At 38.6% G+C, this 18,014-nt stretch overlaps 1 protein-coding gene across 2 annotated transcripts in view; it reads left to right on the top strand.

The window, feature by feature from the left end:
* Positions 1–9,692: 9,692 nt before the first annotated feature.
* LOC118226851 (SH3 and multiple ankyrin repeat domains protein 3-like) overlaps positions 9,693–18,014 on the top strand; it is a 156,642-nt gene continuing 148,320 nt past the window's right edge. The window contains exon 1 of one of the 2 annotated variants that reach the window (XM_035416809.1): positions 9,693–9,974. The gene's annotated coding sequence lies outside the window, so the exon portion shown is untranslated. The remainder of the gene's footprint in view (positions 9,975–18,014) is intronic. The other variant, XM_035416810.1, reaches the window with a different exon arrangement.

The raw sequence follows: 18,014 nt of genomic DNA on the forward strand, positions 1-18,014 counted from the left end.
TTGAATTCGTGGAGCACACTTTATGTGCAGTTAGTACATAAAGACCCCAGATGCTCAAAGAAATGAGTTGGTTTTCGCTGATGAGGCAGGCCAGCCTACTGGAACCTCATCCCACCCCCCCCTTAGGAGCCAATTCTGTGCCAGCCGGTTAGCTTCTCGCAACAGTTGGCACTGCCAGCTAGGATTCAGTATCATTCAGTGGAACTATAAAAAAGGTGTGCTGTGATTATTATGTCAAACGTATCTCAATTATGACACTGTTTTACGTAAATGACCCCTGTAGTAAATATTTCCCTTGAAGTCAAATATATGTATGTGCCAATATATGTATTTCTTTAAATTACAATGTAATTATCCTACCTAAACTGGAGGTAATAATGAAAGTCCATTATTCCAATTTTTTATCATCACTTCTCCAGTTTGGTACTTCAGCGAGGAAATTCAGCGAAAAACACATTTATTAACAAATTCTTTATGGAGGGGGAGTATACATCTCCTGTAATCACATATGAGCTATTCCATTAACCCGCTTTTCCCAGATACAGTAGCAGACTGTTATTTACATACTAATGAAATAATGCAACTGTTGCATGACTCACAGAGCCAGGAACTTACATATGCTGAATTCAACAGCGGGGCTTTCCTGGCGGTTTCCTCATTGACACAGATGTGCACCTCCTAATCAAATCTGAACAGATTGTCTTGTGTTGTCTTGGTCTCACAGGCAATTATTCAAGAGGCTTGGTGAAGAGACAGGGAGAGAGGTTCTGAAGCCCGAAGCACTCAAAAATCATTGTCCTTCATAATAACACAATTTATTGAACACTCCAGTGATGCAAAGTATGAATTATTTACTCTACTTGTATTGCAGGGACACCAACTCAGAGTATTTGCAGTACCATGACTTACCCTTTTATGGATGTAATTTGTCAGTTATTGGTCTTATTGAGTATTGGATAAATACCACAAAGATGATTGTGTTTTTTCACATTTCTTTCCATATGAAATGCATAGAAGATGCTGTCTCAACCTGTTTTTAATCATCTTTACATCAATTTCAAATCAATACATTTATCAGATACATAAACATGGCAAATGGAGGTAGTTCAGAACCGTGAAATATTTGTAACTTTGAAAGTGACATGAAAGTAAACCAATGTAGAATGTGTGTTTCTGAATTTGTGTGTGCGTGTATGCATGTGCGTGCTCATGTTGCACAATGTCCTTTTTTCCTTTCAAAGGTTGTAAGACCAGGACTTGTGTTGGAAATAGAGTGGGCATAAGTGAGACTGGGTTAGAGGAACAAGTACATATTCCCCTCCCTCCTCTCAGCATGTGATGAGAAGATTGCCCCGTTCTCACCTCTGCATGACATCTCAGCTATTGGAACACATTTGCGGCGTGTCTGATAGATCTGGTCAGAGGCTGCTCTGATTGTGGTCAGGATGACTGAAGCACATGAGGGTCAATGCAACCCATATCCTTTCACTGTGGGTTCCTTGCAGAGCCGGATCTAGGAGGGTGGGGGCGGGGGGGCAGGGGGTTGCTCTGCTCTGCTCCCCAAACTTTGACCATTCACTTTGAGAATAATCAATTATTTTGATCATTCACACTATACTTTTTTCAAGATGATATTACTCGCTTTATTTCTTACTCTTTCTCTGCTCAGGAGGCAGAGCCAATCATACAAATTCTCTGTTTAAAATAGCAAAACAAATTTTAGACATTACCTTGGTTTGAAAAGGGCTTGCTGCTTAGTTGGTTAAAATTGTCCTGAAGTTCAGTGTAGTAGCTTTAAATCTCAACAAAAATAGTTCCCAAATTAAAAATAAAAGTGCCTCATGCTTACAACTTACTCATGCATAGAAAGCAAGTCGTGAATTAATTAAAACGTGTTAAATCTAGGCCTGCTGTTAAAAGTATTGATATCAAAATGAGGCCAAGTTCCAACAAACAATATTGGCTGTCTTCGCTCACACAAATTAAACAAGCTAGCACGGTAGCATTCAAAGGATGAACAAAGCCTGTAAACCATATGGCACACACTGCACAATGAACCAAAATCTGTGACTGCCATCACAATGAGAACAGTCTAGAACCAGGGCTGGTTCCTTGGTAGTGCTTCAGTCTTTTTGAACACAGGCAGCTTCTCAAAGTCACCCCTGGGAAGGCTCACACATAAACAGGAACCGGACACTCAGTCTCAACCTACAAAACACTGAGGGTTATTTTTGTTTGTATCTTTCATAGCGTTGCATCAGAAATTTTATTATATTTTTCTAGTATTATTTGTGATGTTTCAAGAAATTACTTTTAAGCATCGGTACCCATGCATGTATTCATAAAGAATACTCCTGAAGATCTATTATGATCTAATACAACTCTGAAAATGTAAGTCTATAAATTAATGCATGTTGCAAGCATTGAGACGTGAAGGCAAGTACGTGTTTTTTTTTTTTTTTTTCTTACAAAAGGTAGCCTCTGGCCTGGGAATCCAACTCACACCCTTACCAGCTACATGGCCACCTCTGTCAAGGAACTTGTTTTAGTTTGTTATTTTAGTTTGTTGATTTAGTTTATTACCTGTGAACCCATGAGGGGGAAGGATGAACCATTTTGTTAATATTTGTGTGGGTGTGGTCATTGTGTGTGAGGGACAGAGTGAAAACCGGTAACTGCCACTTCTCCCTTCCAGGGAAATGTGGAGCACGTCGGGGGCCAGGGGAGAAAATTTGATTGCTTCCCAAATTAGTAAATTGTTCCCTTGAATTCAGCCTTGTACACAATTAAGGTACACTAGCTCTGTTGGCTCCACCTAAAATTATTCAAGTCAATGGAGGACCTCCGTAAAATAGTGGAAATGCAACACCCCTGTTGGAATATGGCGTCCTTGACAATGCAGCGGAGGGTATGTTGGCAAAATACAAACTTTGCGTTTGGCAGAAGGCCGGTCAGAATCTGTCATTTTCACAGGAAGTTATGAAGATGATGAAAATTTTGACGGTTAATTGGCTTTTGAATAGGTTATGATTATGTGCGCATTAATTGGGAAAGTCCCAAAATTAGCAACTCACCACACTCAAGGTGTGAATTGCAGACTACATAGACACCAAAATTGCAGTTTGCTGCTTATCTTCACTGACACACCCCCACCTGTGCCTCTCTCCTTCCCATTTCAGCACACAGGGAGTCCTCACATTACCAAACGGGCTCAAGCGCATCAAAATCCAAATGGCACTTCACCAGTGTGACGGTTGGCCACACACGCCATGCACTGCCCAGAAAATAGAGCCCTTAAAGTTTGGTTAAAAAAGGTTAAAAGTAATGTACTTTAGCGCAGTACAGATGTAATCGTGGTGGGCACATGGGTTGATACTGCTTTGCTGTGAATGTTGTATGCAGATATAATGAATCTCATTCAGTGCAGGTACAACACAGGTATGTAGCCAGTGCACATTCTAATACAGGTATACGTGTAATGAAATATATTGAAAAATGATGCTGTAGAGCTATTCCTATTACTTTATGATTTTACAATATGCTGTATGGTTTTTATGGATGTTAACTGTATAACTGTTATTTTCTCAAGGTATTATTATGTATTTATTTTATATTTTATTTTGTATCACTTTTTATATTTGGATTATTGGGGAAAATCCCTTGCTGATAGAATGGCATTGTATACAATAAACAACTTAGAAACAGTTAGTGAATTTTTCTATCTAGCGCAAATACAAGGGGACAGAATGTAATCATAGCTTCAGCTGTAATTTAGATTAAGAGACATGTAATTAATGTTAAGAGACATTGTGAACTCTGTAAAGTATGTGGCAAGTGAGGAGTACTTTTATATTGAAAAATATGTTCTTTGCTTATAATGTTTCCTAATTCTAATTTCTCCTAAATTTTTGGAGTAGTCTATTTCTACAATTCTTAGAATTTCTGCTCACAATAGAATTTTCTTGCTCTGAGAAGCTTTATACACATGACCCCAGACCTGCAGGTGCCAGACAGATATGGTTGGGAACTGGATTTGATGATCTCAGTAATATTGACAGGGCTTGCAAAAGGCAAGAAAATTCAAAGGAGCATGTCAGTCAAGTAGGCTTGATTGCGTCAGTAGGCTGCACAACTAAGCCTACTGCACAGAATACAGTTTGAACATGCAAGAGATGGTGGCGCTCATCTCCAAATGGCAAAGCAAAACAAAATGGTGTGGAAAAATAGGGCAGAATCTGAAATGTCTGATCAATGCAACCTTGTTGCTGAAGTGACAAGATCTGGCTTTTCAAAGGCACAATGAAAACAAAAAATAAAAAAATAATCTGACAATAAGGGTCTATTGAAATGTGTTAATTGTAGATAGTTTTAAATAATCCCCCCGGCCACCTCAATTTTACAACCCTTCATTCATCACTGATCTATGTGGATAAAGAAATTACCAATAATTAAGCATGTTAAATTCTGATTATTTGAGACCATGAATGTGCAGCTGATTATTTAGGACCATGATAGGCAGCAGTATTTTGAAATGCTGTACAGGGAATTTTAGTTTCTGTTTGAGGCAGTGGGAAACACAGAAATTACAAATTATGGCAGTTATGTAACATTTAATTACACAGAAATAGTATTACTAACAAAATGGTTTGCAGCAGACTGAGCAGAGGTATTTTAAAAAAAGATGAAATGAAAGTGGTGAATGCTGTGTACACAGTTCATATGAAAAATAAAGGTTGTAAAAGCACTGATTAAGTCTGATCATGATCTGTTGATTAAATCTCTTATGTCATTGATGTTGCTTGATGAAATCATGTCCATATGAAGAGAGGCATCTTCCTGCATCAACAAAGTTAGTTGCAATTGACATGTGTTGTATTTCATTTAGAGTAAATATTTCTTCAGTTGTATCCTGGAATTCACCCAGTGACGTTGCAGTGCCATTTTCGTCTGGCTGAAACCTGGAATCAAGTCTAGTGCGTGGGTAGTCACACCATGCCTGTACATTTGCTTGGAATCCAAAATCCTGACAGCATTAGTGAGTTGGTAAGAAACAGCTTGTTTTTAAGTTGATCAGGCTTGTAAAAGGTGAATTACTCTGTAGCTTCATTCAACGATTTGACACATCGGCGGATAATTATTTTGTCTGTGATGTGCCTCTGCTGAGCCAATGCATGGTATTCATTCGTAAGCAATGTTTAGTCGAGTAAAATGTATATGAAATGTACACACGTTAAATGCATTTGACTGACCCGTTTGTCGAATTCCCTGGGACCAAAGATATGCTTTCAGTTATTTTGATAAGTTCTTTAATATTGATTTTATGCAAAACAGCGTTTGCATGCAGACACTTCTATCAACGCTGGCTATTTAATGGAATTTCTCCGCCATTCATTATTGTATGCTGTTTAAAAGATATACATGATTTGAGACTATACACTATTTTCAGTGGAATATTTTCGTTTATGAATGCATCGATTATCATGAATAATGTCCAGCAGCCACTTAAACCTTTTTTTCTCCTTCTGACAGACAATACCCCATTGATGTTGGACCTTGGACCTTAAGTGATGTTAGTTCATTTTTTAATAGTTTGGCTACTGTTGTCATCTTTTTGTGAATTAAATTAAATTACAAGTGGTGCAAAATAAATTTAATCTATCTGTGCGGTGTGACAGGCAGATACTGCTGCACGTGTTGCACTCGAACACATGCATTTTATCATTTGTGTATTTGATGTTCCATTCGCATTCACTTACCTTCCTTTCATTCTTGCTATATTAGGTCAACAAATTGTTTTTCGAAATGTAACAATGAGTCACTGAATAGTTATTTGACTCTGCTGTTCAAGTGGTGGCTCTAATAATAGACATTTATTCAGCTGTGGTACTAATGTCTGAGCATACTGAACTTTCCGCATTATGAAACAGCTTTACACCTTGGAAATGATACCAGTCTATCACAGAACCATTACCCCTTGTCCATATCTTTCCATGTTCACTGCCCCATTCAAGTCGTTAATATTACTTAGCTTGGGGCTGAAACCACACATCAATGGATTCAAGGACAACACTCGTTTTTGGTTGTTCTTCACCAACTTGACAGATTGTATGAATTTGTCATCATATTGTAGGGATCGTGTTTGTTAGGTGGGATGACATCACTAGGACGAGCACTGTTGCAGGATGTTGCACCTTGCAAAGGGAGCTGGTTTTTTGTTGACTAGGTAATGTTGACACAAGGTTCACTTCCCTTCTAGGACTGGTCAGCTATTCACCTCAACGGTCATGTGTTCACCACACAAGTGTTCAGTAGTGTGGATGCATTCATGTGAGATGGGAGGCAGAATAACTTTCACTGGCATGTTTTGTATGACTTAATGGTCTCAAATATTTTCTTCATTTTGTACATTTGGTGTATCATCACTCCTTGCCCTTATTCCTTTCTGTGTGTGCACTTTATTCTGCATATTCATATGCATGAGCAAAAATAGACATTTCACTGCTGAGAAAACCTTTGGATCCATTGAGCTGCTGTCTGTGCAGTGTCCTGTGAATACTGTATGCAGCATGTGTGCTATCTTTAGCCTTTTATTTGTGACCACTTTTATTTATTTATTTTAACAAATATTTTACACATATTTAAACACATTTATATTTCTGTGCCAAGTCAGAGTTGAACAGTGTGTACTATACTTGCTAACTGCACACATACAAACATACATTTACTTCTTGCTGATTATGAAACTTCAGATTGTCACATGTCATATGCCTGCCATTTTAATATGACATATGGCTGCTGTTTTCTATTACATAAGGGCTTCCTAGAGTGCTATCCTCTTCCTTCAGCCGCACAGGCTCCCATACCCAGGTCCAGAATTCTATTTTTTCTTTATCAGTATTTTATGCGGTTTTCAAGAGGAAAGCCATTTTACATGAATTGTTGCCTTGAGGATGCTCAATAAAAAAATACATTATTTTAAAGAATTTGGGGTGAGAAGGAATAGACTGGGCTGAGAATGAATTTGCTTGCAGAATGAGAAAACCATATTCCTTTTGCATCATTTAGAATGCATCAGATATGATTATCTCCGTGGAGTAAGTGCATCCAGGCTTCAATTAGTGAGTTACTGATGACAAGCTTGACTCCCTCTCGTTGTCATGGTGAAGAAGACTCCCCTGCACCCCTGTTCTCTGAGTACAGGATGGTGCAGAGGCCAGCAGCTGTGACGCACAGTTAAATATGAACAAAGCAGAGGTGCCCATTATGCACACCTGACACAGATTATAGACCAAGATGATAATCATATGAGAACAACCATATAGGATTGATTCTTTCTGAACAGTACTGCATGGCAAGGTTATTTGTGGTAAGTATACTGAGGCTTGTCTGTCATAGCCATTTCAAGCTGTATTATCTGATAAATATATCTGCCATGAATAACATTTTCAATTTTACAAGGATCTATATATATGATTAGGATGGGTTATTAGAACTATGTAATGATAAAATATTCTTACGCTTCTGGAGAGTAGCAATATAAGAGGCCTGATATTTTGTACTTCAACAAAAATAGATGACTATGATGCAACCTACTTTTGTAGGCAGTAAGAAAATTAAATGTCATGTCAGTATTCTACACACCATAGTGCCATATAAAATAAGGACAGGTGGCATGTGCATATCACTCCTTAAACAAGGAAAGCAACACTCATAATCTCACTAAACATCTGTAAACAGGTTGTACCTAACCGTGCAAGAATAACAGCAAAAAATGGCAACAGTCATTAAAACTGCATTGCCTCTGATGGCAAGGCGAGAGCCATAGCGCTCCTAAGGTAAAGGTTAGCAGATGAATTTCATGTTTACGCTGTCGCAAAAGCTCAAGGTGCCTGCCTCAGCTGGGATGTCAATTTTACATTAATGGCCATAGGATTAGATAAACAAGAACGACACTGTTGCCAAGCTAAACATTAATTTCACCATATAGTAAAGGCTGTTGCCATGGTGAGTCCATTTATTTTTGCGCAAGTTCTCTCTTAGCTTTCCAACCTCAAATGGTTTCATAGGAGGATGAGCAATGTATGCATACAGAAAACACAGCTAATTTTGCAGGGCCTGACCAGAAACAGATTCTACATCATGGGGATTAAGTGGAGGCGTTCCCTGTGGAAAATGTGCCATTTCAAAGCAGCCAGCATGACCGCAGATTAACCCTTTATGGTTCAAAGGAGCTGATTCCGGCTATGGACAGAGCAGTGTTTTATTAGGAATAATCACTCTGGGAATATATTACTTGATGGGTCCTCAGATTCTACCATGAGAGAAGGGATGCATTCACCATATTGTGCTATATTCAGAAATATTGTATTGTCGGCTGCATAGCTGCTTGTCCTGTGAAGGCACCGTTTCAGTGCATGAATGGGCTCCAAATCTGGTATCGAACCAAGCCCATGGCAGTGCCAACTGTGGCCAGCACTCCCGCAGGGCACCACGAAATTGGCGGTAGCATTGCCAGGGGAGACCAGGACGATGATTTAAATTGGTCTACAAATGACCCCTGCTGGTCAGTTGGGTACTTGCTTTGAGCTGTGCGTGAAGTGTCTTCCTTCAACTCTCACCTGTGCAAGCCCAACTTGATGAGTGCAGTGTGAAAAGAAGCAACGGTGACATTTCATACTTCAGAGGGGAGCTCATGCTTGTCTTCAGCCCTCCCAGATTGGCAATTCTGATGAGCATTGCAGCATGCGCATGATCAGGCATTCCAAACTGGGAGAAAAAATGGGGAAAAGCAGTGATGCTGTAACATTGTGCTAACCTCTATATGTAACCACTACACTGCTGTCATGTTACAAATTTCATTTTTTGATTTTTCCTATGTTGCTCTGGGTACAGAACAGCCTACTATGTAAAAATATATTTTTTATGAGGCTTCACATGTGCCACATATGGGGAAGATCATTCTGGAAGCTTCTGCTCCCCCCAAGGAGATGGAGCAGATGGGAGTCGGCTAAAATGGCTATCCAGCCCTAGTCAGAGAAACCTCATTCATCATCAGAAGTCTTCGAAGCCTGTGTCAACACAGTGTTCCACCAAAGGAATAGATGACACATTTTGAAGTGTGCTATTCCAAATACCTCTCCAAACAAGAGGGCCTTTGGTTTGCCAGTTTTCTATTTGCATTCCTTTCAGACATTGCTTATTTTAAACAACAATTTTAAGCATGCCAGTATACATAGAATTGATAGGGAAATTGTAAAGAGTGCATTTTCTTCTGGTTGCTACTTTCTATGCATAAATAATTGAGGGAATCAAATAAATTATTGATAACTAGCATTATGAACATTTTTATTCTGTCCTTTTAGTCTGGTAAAATTCCCTCTGCCTTTGAATTTGAACATGCCAAATCCACTGCACAAAGAGGTTTAATCAGTTTGCAGTGTCAGTACACAATCTTCAGAATATAATTAAGTATTCGATATGTGTTAGGCAAGCAAACTCACTCCACGATAAAAAGAAAATATGACCCATCGATTTTTTTTATTCCTTTCTTTTATGGCCGTCAGGATACATTTTGTTACTTCTGCCATACAGCACCTGAGGCTGCGTCGATAAAGAGGTATTCATTTCAAGCCCCGCCCTCCTGAAGCTTTTGCCTCGAACTAGCCGTCAGGTGCAAGGTTCATAATCAAACAGTTTTTCCCTCTCTTTGCCTGATTCCCAGCCCTGTCGGGTGGACAGTGTGCGCGCAGCGTCGAGTGTCAGTACTGCATATTGAATTTCCTTGCGCTCTGGACTTGTCTCTGGGAGCTCCGCTGAATGTGTCTTCGTTTCCTCTGCCTTCTCATGCCGAAACGCTCCGTGGTGGTCGGAGGAAGTTCTTTTCGCCCACAGATACGGCTTTGAAACGTGAAACCCTATGAGGGTTGTTGGCGGCATGAACCTTTCTCTATAAAAAGGACGGTGAAACATTCAAGGTAAGAGCTGCTGGTTTGTTATTACGAAGTGCAGTTTCTTTGTGTTCGTGCAACTTCCACCACGCGCTGTTTCATCTGAATGCAGGTGTTAACCAGCACAGTGGCCATGAAATAAAAGGTAACGTAACGAAAGTTAATAAGATTTAAAACAATGACAGTTTATGTCTACGCGATACGTGTGCGTGCAGTTAATCTATATATAACTGAGAGCAATTTGGTTGCAAGTACCAGAGACTTTTACTTTGACAGCGCACGTGGCCATATCAAAACTATGTAGGGCATTCAAAATATTATTAAATCAAACTATCAAAAGACAATGACACACCCCCGCTCAAACCTTGTCTGCATGGCATCTTGCACAGAAAATTTATCTTCATCTGCGTCACGCATCCAACACAATTTCATGATAGAGCCACTTTCTCACCCGTCAATATAGCGTTACAACCAGCTTTGCCAGAAATGAAAATTATTTTTAAAGGGTACCTTTACTGTACGGTTGATTAATTGCTAACATTGATGTTTTGCTCATTCATTGGCTTAAAAATGTATGCTAGCCTACAAAATGTATGGCACCCTGTTTTGGCGACTTGAGGTCAATGAAGTGATGCCTCCTTGAAAATTAAAATAAATCCGGTCAGATGTTCTCCCCTTGGTGTAGGCTACTGTAGCATATTTTCACTTGTTGAATGAAATTGATGCGACTTTTGTAGTATTAAATTATTGCAGCTCACACCGCCACAAGAGGACCAGTCTGGACAAGGACCAGTCTTTGTTAAGACAGGGCTTCCCCAGTTTCTATATTGTTGAAGTAGCAACAGCAAAAACCAGCAAAAAACAAAAACACGTTTCAGCATTACGTAAATCTGTTCATTGACAATATTCCGTCTAAAAATATAGAATTATTGTTGCCAAAATATAATCCTGTCTATTGCTACATATATGCTACATTCATCCTTTGGATTGTTTGTTCACCCATCTAAGTTTACATTAATATTAATACTGCTGCCAATAGCTCTAACTATATTAATATAATTCTTGCAAAAGTGTATGCTCATGGTTTATTTAGTGATGCTATGTGGTCAGGGATATGAACATATTTCAAACCACCTTTCAAATATAATGAATTGTGGGGAAACTACTTACTTCTAAAGCCGTTTTTATTGAAACATCATGAAACACAAAACACATTGACTCATCATACCATTGTATTCATGATGAAACAATATCATGATTATCTTCATTCATGTTACAAAAATGTTGGCAGTGCATTTTCATATTTAATATTTAATTTGCTTTGTTAGAGGTGAAAAGAGTATTTTTACACTCCCTGTGGAACACTTCAACTTCACTGTCAACTGTATCAAGGCATGTATGTTTCTAGGGTGAATGCTGTGCACTCTGAGTAGCTGTAACTTTAAGTACTTCCTTTGTTGTAAAATGAACTATTTTGTCCAGAAAAAAGTTATTTTTTGGACCAGACCCATCCCAAATGCTGCTGAGGTAGTCACTAATAGCAGCTTCGCAGTTCATGGGGAGTATATTCTGAGTCATGCTGGATATTAATACCGTGTAGATCTTGTTTGGGCAGATGGATTCACACTGCGTGGAGATAACTTGTCTCTTTTTTTGGTGAGCAAGTGACAAAAATAATATTTAACTTATTTTATTTATTGCATCATATGTCATTTATTCAGCTGTGAATATGTAGCCTTGTAGTGTCATGGATACTGTGAACCATGAAGACTTTTCAATGCATTCATTTGCTTGGTTTATGCTAGTGGCAGAAATAGCCTAATGTTTGAATTTTTGGATTTGGTACAAAATTCTGTGTTGACTTTATGTATTTTTACATCAGGAGCAACAGATTCGATTTACATTTTTGATGAGTGATTAACATGAGGTAACATTCTTTCCACATATTATTCTGAATCATGTGCTATACTATGTGCAAAGACCAGTGCGAGGCCCTTCTCCACTTTTCTTAACAGAATCAGTGATCATAAACTATTTGGAGGCAGCACATTTCTGTTAACAATGCCACTGAACTATAGGACAGGCCCAAATGAAAACACTGACTGTTCTGGGCCTCTTCTCTCTTTCTGTTCTCTGCTCCATTCTGAAAACGCTTCATTACAGTAACTTTGATTTGGCCCAAGTGCAGCCTGCACATTTAGGCCTTAAGTTCAAGGTGGAAGAGTCAATGCAAATGAAGAATGCATGGGCAATTTTGACAAACATCTATATATATAATGTAAAACATGAGGGGTGCACTGATCGATCGGCCCTGGATCGGAAGCTGGCTGGTTTTCGCTCCATAACACGTGATCAGTGACGGGCAGATTTTGGCCAATCTGTATTCCAGTTTTATGATGTAAGAAATGTGAGCATGGGCAAGCTGCACTGGAATGCTGCTGCTATATCTTTCTTAAAATGTCAGCCGTCTGGAAACAATACAAAGTTCGCGAAGCGGACATTAAAGGTCTGGTTTTCTCAACCTGGGTGTTATTTTCATAATATGTTTCGTCAATCCTATCGGTTCTGATAGTATTTTATGCAACTGCTTCATTGTCAAATTTAGGCTTTTTAGCCATTTTCTCCATGCCAGTAGCTTCTCCATGGCGTCTATGGGGCATATCAAAATAGGCTACAGGTTCAATGTACCTTCAAGCAAATTCAGTCTATCTAAACCTTTTTATTGGAAAGTTAAAATGAATTTGAATGTTGAAATGTATTTGTCAAAATGAAAACTAATTCTGTCTGAACTTGCAGAATTTAATTGAATAATGAAAGTATGTGAATGTATTGGTAACCTATAGAGCAAATAAACCTGTTGATTTAAAAAAAGTTTCATGATCAGCTATCGGAATTGAAATCGGGTGATTTTGATTTAAACAATTGGCAACTGGAATCGGCCATAAAAATTCAAGATTGGTGCTCCCCTATAAAACACTCACATCACCCATGGGAAACAGTAATTGCCCCTTAGTTAATCAATCAATCAGTTGACCAAATTTTATTGATAATCAATGCTCATCTCACATTTGTAGAAAAAAATAAAATAAAATAAAATAAAAATAAAAAGCTCCGGGATGATTCCCAAGTCTTTTGGAATAATGTTCTATGGAGTGATGAGTCAAAACTGGAACTTTTTTGATGACACAGATCCCATTATGGCTGGGATCTGTGTCAGCAAATACAGCATTTCACAGTAAAAGCATCATACCAATGGTAAAACATGGTGGTGGTAGTGTGGGGGTGTTGGGATGCTTTGCTGCCTTGGGATGTGGATAGCTTGCCATTATTGAAAGAACCATGAATTACTGAAGCAATGTGTGGTTCAGTAAATGTCTGGTTATCTGTCCATGAGCTGAAGTGTAATTGGGTTATGGAGCAAGACAAATATCCAAAACACAAAAAGAAGTCCACTTCTGAATGGCTGGAAAGAAAGAAAAAATTTAAGTTTTTGAGGGCTCTAGTCAAAGACTTGAACCAAATAGAGATTCTGTGGTAGGACTGGAAAAGAGCAGTTAATGCCCGGAAACCTACCAGTTTGTCTACATTAAAGCAGTTCTGTAAAGAAGAGTAGGCTAGAATTCCCCCACAGTGAGATTTTTCAAAATCTGTATAATTATTGTTCATTTGACAGTTTTGGTTTATGGTTTATTATTATTTTTGAATTTTTTAAGGAAACAACATTTGAGAACCCATCTAGCAAACTCAGATGGAAGTCAAGGTTTTATGTCAAAAACTTTATTTGTCACCATTTTGGGGTTTCGTCTGATTTTAATAAGTCTCGTTTTTCATTATATATGTATTTTGTCGGCAAAATCATATTGTAAGCATTGTTTTGAAGCTTATTTATGAAGGATGAGCTAGTGGAATTTTTAAACTTGCTTGGAAAGGTTGGAAAGTTGCCAGTTGTCTTGCATCCACCCGCTGCTTTCACAGTTTTACTTTTTCTCCTTTTAAGTCTGCCCAAATCATGAAAGAATCTCATCTTACTTAGCAAGAATATCCAAACGTGTATGATTACAGCTTCGGTGTTTTCACCATTTTTGGCGCTAGGGTCAAGCATTTGGGGAAGTTAATTAGTGAGCCTATGTAATAGGCTAATGACAGTAAATCAAATGGGTTGAGTCTTTTAATGCAACCCATTCTCTGCAGTGAAAACATTACTTTGCAGAATATCACATCTTCCTTGAATAAACTTACTCACATTTCTGAAGATAGGAAACCCAAGGCTGGGTTGTAAGGGCTGTTGCTTAATCTACAATCCCATAACCACATTTTCATGTCACCATACAAGAGCCTTGAATCCTGTGCAAGAAGACTAACTTACACTTTCACTCTTTCGCAGAAAAAGAAACCGCATTCATTTTTCAGGAAAACACAGGGTGCTAATACTAATTGGCCTAATTTGTGCAACTCTTCATGCATTTAACTGAAAAACCTTATTTCTTATAAAAATATAAATATACACTTCAAAACTGGCACAGTCGTTTACCCATTTAACTCATGTTCCCTGACAAAGACATTTTGTAACAGAATGTACTGTATACGTAAGGAATAAACCGCGATGGGCTGTCCTGTTATTGGAAAATAATTTATGAAAGGGGTGATGATGTGGCCAAGGCCAAATCAAGGTTGTTTAACCACCCCCGATCTACATTATTTTTTTAATAACAGGACAGCCACGGATGGTTTATCTTGCTTATACAACAGTTACCAACAATGACTATATATTAGTTACTGTTATATTCATAGATTTTTATTGACTTAATCCGCTGAAATTGAAATATTCTTCTACAGCCCTTACTAAACAACACACTGGTAGGACTGGGCTAGCTCCTTGCGGTAGTGAGCACTGTTTAAACTCTGCCTGTGGCCCTGCAGAACCACTAGCTGGACTGAAACTTGGAAGTAAACTCTTAGCTAGCAAACTAGCTAACCGCCTCTACAATATGTGTGGACAATTCAACTGATATTGGTGGAGCAAGCCACATTTGCTTATTTTAAAAAAAAATTGATGCACGAGGCTACAAGCGAATGCCTACCTATGCCATTTGTTAAAACTGCCTATTTCAGTACAAGACACAGCATCCATGTATTCTTACAATATGGGTGAAACAAAAACAGCATGATACAATGATGCTATATTCTTGGTGTTCATTTACTTGGACAAAATTAAGACACATTTTTATCTTCTCACATTTCATTTCTCAGGCTCCTAGCTCGACCATAATTGCTCTACACAACTACACACTCTCCAATTATTTTGTACCCTCCTCACATGAATCTGTCAGACACAGAGTTTGAGACCCTGGTATTGTGCAGAACAGAGCATTTCTGCTTTGTTGGAAGGGTTGACCAGGGGGTAGACCCATGGACTACATAATTGAATTAAGTGGACAGGTTCAATTACAATAATGTAAAATATGTAATTTCCTTCTAAATGATAGCTATAAACTAAAACTCTGTACAACAGCCAAAAACTGAAGTTAAAGGTCAATATGTGTGCCAACTCAAAAAATGGTCAGTGTACTCATGTGCCCATTTCATGAAGGATTAAAGGCTGTCTCTTTAAATGCAGCCTCCCAATAGTGTTCTGTGTGGGTTTCTTTATAGTGATGCATCAAAGGGTTCTTCTGCACTTCCACAATTCATTTATGAAGGGCTACAGTAATAGCTCTGTTCACCCACGCATGCTGTACCTTTATTGGACGAAACTGAAACGGAGAGGAAGTGAAATGCAGTGTGCGGCCAATGAGATTAAAGGTGAGATGAACTAGGGAATAAAGCCAGGTAGTTTATGAATTCAAGCGATTCCACATGTGCCAGGTGATGCGTAAATGCACATTAAGTCATTGTCAAATGAATGCCCATACATTGGTAAATCTTTTCCGATAAAAATAATTAATGTCAAGAAAATTAAAATGTATTGTTACATTTGTCTGTTTGGGAGAGATCTGTTTGTGAGTGCAAAAACATATTTGTAAACCAATTATTTTGCTTGTCAGATACAAAATAATATTTGTTAATCTTATTTGTGTAAGGATTGTATTATTTATTTGATTTATGGGACAATATAACCCTATAATTTGTAGATGGAACTGGGTTTATAATCAGCAGTTTTTTTATTTTAATTTTTTACCACAGTTGTTTCACAGATTGCCTATATGTTAGCCAGATTGTGAGCTCAATATTATCATACTGTTAAATATCAAATTCACCTGATTTGTAGACCCATTATAAATATTAATGGCATGGTTTGAGACAGAACATCCATAGCTAGCATAGCAGTGCCTCTTGTCAAAAATCAGTAGCTTCTGGAACAGTGGTAGTCAACCCTGGAGATTTACCTGTGGGTTTTCATTTCAACCCTAATTTGGCACACCTGATTCTACTAATTAGCAGCTCAACAAATATCTCTTGCTGTTGAATGAGGTGTGCATTGTTAGGGCTGGAGTGGAAACCTGCAAGATGGTATATCTCCAGGAAGAGGGTTGGTTACCACTGTTCTAAAATAAGGAAGTATGGTGGAGGAATGCAGGAGCTGACTGTTTTGTTTGTGTATAGGACAGTTGCTAAAGTACATGTGTTGTGTATTGAATTAACATAGTAATACATAGACAGTGACTGTAATATATTGTTGGCTTATTGACATTCCATTCTCAGTCTTAGTCATTGAAGTCTTTCGAATGATTCCAACTTCCCCAACCAGTTTCATCCTGGCTTGGGTGCCTTGTTTTGAGGGACAGCTACAGTCCAGTGGAAAGGTGTCTGATTAACCTACTCACTATTTTTTATTTTACCCTGTTTAGAGATGTTCAGTGTCTGATATTTTCAAAATGTTATATTGAGTTTTTTTCCCTTTGGTTGCTTTGGAAACTCCTTGGTATTTATGGATGCATCTTGGCTTGTAATTCACTACCTGGTTGACCTTACAAAGACAGATGTATTTCAGTTAATTTGTTCTTGTTCAATGAATCGAGAGGCCCACACCCCAGAACTGATAAAGGAAATCCTCATTTTTGAATGACTGCTTATTTGTCAAACATTTCAGCAAAATTAAAGTAAATTGGCAAATTAAAGTAAATTGATCTTGAAGACCTGACTTAGCCTACAGACAAAATAGAGGCTTGTTGATTTGTGTGTGTCTGTGTGTGTGTGTGTGTATGCATGCTTGCTTGTGTGTGTGTGTGTGTGTGTTTGTGTGTGTGCAAGGGGGCAGGGGCTGATCATTGCTGATCACAGTAATTCTCAGCCATTCAGCTCTGTCTCTTTTAAAGTAAGAGGCTTGTTGGGTCAAAGGGCCAGCTTCTTCAATGCATGTGGGTGTTACGATGCGATGTAGCTTCCAGCAGTGCTCTAATATGCATGTCATTATTATTATAATATTATTATTACATTTGGAAATACCACTATACTAGTGGTAAATAGGATATCATGCGCCAGGCTTTTAGAATCATTTGCAGCATAATATGTAGCAGAACAATATCCACGTTTCACAGCGATATTATGTCAGCATTTCCTGAGGCAGAGGTTCTAAAATATTTACAATGGATTTATTTTTAAACTTCACCCATCATTACATAATAACTTAAGTGAGTCTGTATTGTTCTGGTTGTTTGTGCTGTATAGACAGCCCACCCCACACCATCAAATCTCAAACATATTTAATTGACTGACACGCAGAAGAGAAGTGTCTGGCAGCGTTTCACATTCAGCTGCCTATGTCCCCTGCAGCTTGTGTCCTTATTCACGTTCTGCCTGTTTGCCTATCCAACTTGTGTGCACCGCTTGCACATCACTGCCAAGGATGGTTGTCCTCCTTCTCCTCGGGATGTACAGCTGGTAAACAGATTTTGAGTCTTGAATGAGCATGATTGTTTTTCGTTAGCTGTGTGCTCCTTTTCGTCTCCAACTGGTCCCACCCCATCTCCTTTTCGCCTCCGTTGCCCCTGGATGGTGCCGCTGGCCAGTTTGATCCATTATGTCATTCCTGGCGGAGTCACTTAGCTACTGCAATACCGCCGGACA

Source organism: Anguilla anguilla, chromosome 5, assembly GCF_013347855.1.
Source record: "Anguilla anguilla isolate fAngAng1 chromosome 5, fAngAng1.pri, whole genome shotgun sequence".
Lineage (NCBI taxonomy): Eukaryota > Metazoa > Chordata > Actinopteri > Anguilliformes > Anguillidae > Anguilla > Anguilla anguilla.